We start from the raw sequence: 4,947 nt of genomic DNA, 5'->3' as shown, positions 1-4,947 counted from the left end.
ACGTCGTTTTCAGTGTGGAAATAGACGGAAACAGGTAGGCACTGATGACTCCTACGACCCAGTCTAATAACCTCTCCTGTAGGAGGACGACGATGTTCTTCTGATAAAGGAAAAGACTTGTGTCCCAGAGAAAAGAGCTTGTCTGCGGAGCACATTTAAAGCTGAATGCGTATATTGCCTTTCACGGACCTAATGACTCATTTTATTTTTTTTTCCCCAAGAGGTCCAGAGTTACAAAAGCATTATGTTGTAAGTTGCAGATTCCTCATTACAGAAGTGTTTTATGTTCTGCAGCATTCGGATTAAGCTTCTCCAGTGATATATATGTTTTAAAAAATCAGTTACCAGGTCTAGTTTATGGCCTACTTGGCATGCTTCAGCGAAAGACACTTAGCAAATAAGATTGGTAGTTTGTCACCTATCTTAAATAATATCTTAGCTCCTTATACCACGCAGCTTCTTTTCAAACAAAGACTGTCAATGGTTTCAAGCCCTTTTCAGTAAAAGCATTAGCCGACCGAAGTTAAGTGTAAAGCAGTCTGGAAAGGCACTGTAGGCGAGATGCTGTTCCTCTACTGAAATTAAATACAGACAACCAAACCGTAAAACCAAATTTTCATCAGGTCAACAGCTAGCTGAGTGTTCCGGATAAGTGACTTCGGAGGATACGGGCAATTCTGATGGCTTGTCCACGGAATGGTAACCTCAGAAGGAGCGTGGACCATAGGGTATCTTGCAAGCTGCGTGCAGCTCAGACACGAGTTTTTTCTGGGGCAGTCACAACCAAGTGCTGACTGGGAAAAGTACAGCCCGACTTTCCTGTCTTACTACCACCTCTGTCTGTGTGACCTCATGGGACTAAGTCAAAGTCATTGTCCCTCCGTCTGTCCTCTGAAAAACAGCCATTGTCCGTTTCATTCAGATGTCCTGAATGGCCACCCTGTGCTAAGTTCCACAAATATGTAATTCGCGGTCCCGTCCCAATTCCAGAGGAAGTGGCCATCGAGTTGAGGGGGGCAATAGTGAATCACAGGAGGCGAAAAAATAATACACATTGACATACCACAAAAGGCAACCGCAAATGACTACCGAGCAAGCAGATAGCTAAATGACAGATGAGTGCATCAGACAAGAAGCCTTTATGTAGGAAGTGACTTGGAGGTGGGCAGGACTGAGACAGGCAGAAAGGAGAAAAAGCTATTATTACACTTCCGTATTGGTGTGCCCACATACCACGCATGTGCATAAAGAAGGAGCCATATCAAACACACTTGCTGCTCTCCCTAATCTTCTATCCTTGTTCCCCTTTTTTGCGCTCCCAAAAGGCAGAGTGAAGATACAAATGGTCTGGTCAGAGCCTGGAACAGAAAGGAGACAAACAGGGCTACAGCCCAGAACGGAAACTGTGTAAAAGGGTCAAGCCCGAGGCCCGTTCCCAAAGGCGGCAGCAAGGGAACTAGAGCAAGGGTGAGTGCAGGTTCTGAGCCCTCCCTTTCCTCACCCCGGCCTCCCCTGAAGCACTGGCAGCGGGTAGACCAGCAGTCTGGCAGATCACACCTGTCTGGGGGGAAAGGGGAGGCAGAGTCCGGCTGGCTGGCTGGCCAAAGGAACAGAACGGGCTCGGAGGGAGACCCGAACACTCCCCAACGGTCTCTGCCTCTGTCACGGGTTTCAGGCTCATCGTTGTTGATTTTCCTTCAACAAAGAGGAAGAGCCTACCATGTGACAGGCGTGGGGCCTTCTTCATTCTCTTCGCTCCGACAAAAGAGACCCTGGCTCGGAGTAGAACACCACTTAAGATGGCAGCCGTAGGGGCGCCTGGGTGGCCCAGTCGGTTAAGCGGCCAACTTCCCCTCAGGTCGTGATCTCGCGGTCCGTGAGTTCGAGCCGCCCTGCGTCAGGCTCTGTGCTGATGGCTCAGAGCCTGGAGCCTGTTTCGGATTCTGTGTCTCCCTCTCTCTGCCCCTCCCCCGTTCATGCTCTGTCTCTCTCTGTCTCAAAAATAAATAAATGTTAAAAAAAAATTTTTTTTTTAAAAGACGGCAGCTGTAGCAACTGAAGGGCCCAAAAGGGGTCCTCGGCCATGGCTTGCTTTATGTTTTTTTAGGTATCGGTTGATTTTGCGCCACCTATACTTTCTTTATCATCAATGGGAAAAGCAACTGGTGCTTCACAAGCTTTCCGAGGTATTTTGAGACGAAATAGCTAATTCCGACAGGACTGGGGATTCTTGAGAGAAACATGCGTTAGATTATGAGTATGATCCTATAATATCATGGGCACTTGGAGCCTCGGGTCACCTCTCTTCTGCATCCCCAGAAAGCACACCATTAAGTATTACAAAAACGTCTCATCTTAGATGCATCTAGTTAATCATACAGGGGAGCCAAAGCGTATGCAAGACTCCACAAAAAAACCACATTTACTATCCCGTGCTCGTGATTTTAAGCTGCTACAGGCACAGCGCTCACTGATATCCTTCCCGCTGTGACCCATGGTTTTGGCAGGAGAGAAAAAGGCTCTCTACTGGAATCGGTTCGTTAATACCCTTCCCAATAAGCAAGTCAAAAGCAAACAATGACACCCATTAGCAAGCAGATAGCTAAACCAGGAAGTTAAACATTTTCTTAGTACTTTCTTACCAAATGAACAAAGAGGCTATAACAGGATGCACAGCCTTGAAAAGCAAGAAAATTCTCGCATGTGCTACAACACGGATGAACGTTGATGACATTATGCTAAGGAAAGTAAGCCATTCACAAAGGACAAACGTTGTGCGCTCCCCTCATGTGGGATACGCAGAATCGTCAAATAAATTCATAGAGACAGAAAGTAGCATGGCAGTTGCCAGGGACTGGGGAAGGAGAAATGGGGAGTTAGTGTGTTACAGGCACAGAGTTTCCGTTTGGGAAGGTGAAAAGGTTTGGGGGATGGACAGGGGTGATGGTTGCCCGCAACGTGAATGTATTAATGCCAATGAACCATACACTTGAAAATGGTTAAAAAGTGGGTCGGTTCAGTCAGTTGAGCGTCTGGCTTCGGCTCAGGTCATGATCTCACCGTTCGGTTCGTGAGTTCGAGCCCCGCGTTGGGCTCTGTGCTGACAGCTGGGAGCGAGCCTGCTTCAGATTCTGTGTCTCCCCCTCTCTCTCTGCCCCTCCCCTGCTCGCACTCTGTCTCTCTCTCTCAAAAAAATAAATAAACGTTAAAAAAAATGTTTTTAATGGTTAAAACAATCCATTTTAGGGGTGCCTGCCTGGCTCAGTCGGTGGCCATACATTTCCTGTTCTCAGGGTCGTGAGTTGTGAGTTTGAGCCCCGTGCTGGGTGAGAAACCACTTAATTTTTTTTTTTTAATCTTTAAAAGAAATGATACATTTTAGAGTATGTATATTGTACCACGATTTTATAAAAGAGAATGCAATGGAAATGTACAGAATGAGATGATAGGAAGTCTGGTATTTGCCTCCAAATAAGAAAGTGAGAAGGGGGGGCACCTGGGTGGCGCAGTCGGTTAAGCGTCCGACTTCAGCCAGGTCACGATCTCGCGGTCCGTGAGTTCAAGCCCCGCGTCGGGCTCTGGGCTGATGGCTCAGAGCCTGGAGCCTGTTTCCGATTCTGTGTCTCCCTCTCTCTCTGCCCCTCCCCCGTTCATGCTCTGTCTCTCTCTGTCCCAAAAATAAATAAACGTTGAAAAAAAAAAATTAAAAAAAAAAAAAGAAAAAAGAAAGTGAGAAGGGGCGTAAGTTAAGTAAGGGCAAACTAAAATTCCTGCCAATTCTAATTGTTAGAGCTGAGCGATGGGTACGTGGAGGGTGTATACTGTTTGTGTTCTTTTGTTTATGCTGGAAATGTTCCAATAGGAAAAAAAAAAAAGCTTAAAAAAAAAAGAAAAGAGAAAAGCCAGAATGTAGAGCATGATCACAATTTTGTTTTCTTTGAAGGATTACCTGCATAGAAATGCGTAGAGCTGTACTGCATAAGCATGCATTGGTTTGGGGGAAAAAATGTAATATATTTGAAAGAAAAAGAGTTGTACAAGTAATGGAATAACACCTGACTGCACAGAATTCTAGTACCTTCAGAAGGGGCAGCATGGAGTCTGTCTCTAACCCTGAGCTGAAGTGTGGAGATGTGGTTGTGGGGTTCGGGAGGGGGGGGGGCAGGTTTCTAAACCCTGGAACTCACCATGCTGTTGTCCCTGGTTCCTGCCCTCCTGCACTTCCAGAAACACACACACACACACACACACACACACACACACACATTTCTTCTGTTAGCTCCCCTTCCCCAGGTTAGATTGATGAGTAGAAACTACTAAGCCCTGGGTCGACCCCTGGGAGCAAGGCCAGTGACGGCAATCAGCGGGGCTCTGCCCCAGGCCATCTCTCAGCAAAGAGCCCAGATACTTAGGCTGGAGAGAGTCTCCTCCACCCACCCCGGGGCCAGGCCCCTTTAAAAGGAGCTCCAGAAGAGGCTTCAGTTGTGGCTCTTTACATTATAATCAGCCCAAGGCAATGAAATGGTCTTGATGTGCAAATTTCACGTTGAACAATGAATATTGCACCGAACATTTTACATGTACACATACACACACACACACACACATACACACATGTAATGTTAAATCTTCTGCCCTACCACTTATTGATTTCACGGTCTCCATGAAATAACAATGTGCTGGTCATCCAAAAAGAATCCTATGTTTATAAAACCATACATCCACCACACCTAGGAAGCGCCGCTCACAGTATGTGGCTGTGAGGTGGAATAGAAGGGTAGGGGTGACGCACAGCCATTATTTAATGAAGAAGGGCAAAATCGTGGGACATTTCCCCTGACAAGGAGAAAAATAAGACCATACGGTAAACTGACTGGGAAGCTCCAAATAAGATCATCTCCAGGACAATAAACCCCAACTGGAAATTGACCAGAGCATCCCGCCCCC

General features: G+C 46.6%; 1 long non-coding RNA gene across 1 annotated transcript; it reads right to left on the bottom strand.

Annotated features, from left to right (window-relative positions):
* Positions 1-1,119: 1,119 nt before the first annotated feature.
* On the bottom strand, positions 1,120-1,833 carry LOC121020301 (uncharacterized). The gene is made up of 2 exons (XR_005786058.1): positions 1,720-1,833; positions 1,120-1,358 (listed from the first exon to the last, which is right to left on the bottom strand). It is a non-coding gene; the product is annotated as an uncharacterized LOC121020301 (long non-coding RNA).
* Between the last annotated feature and the right edge of the window lie 3,114 nt (positions 1,834-4,947).

The sequence above is a fragment of the Herpailurus yagouaroundi genome, unplaced genomic scaffold, assembly GCF_014898765.1.
Source record: "Herpailurus yagouaroundi ecotype Mexico unplaced genomic scaffold, PumYag 250, whole genome shotgun sequence".
NCBI classification, from domain to species: domain Eukaryota; kingdom Metazoa; phylum Chordata; class Mammalia; order Carnivora; family Felidae; genus Herpailurus; species Herpailurus yagouaroundi.
Note: the sequence above shows the minus strand (reverse complement) of the source record. Positions and strands in the feature narration are given on the sequence as shown.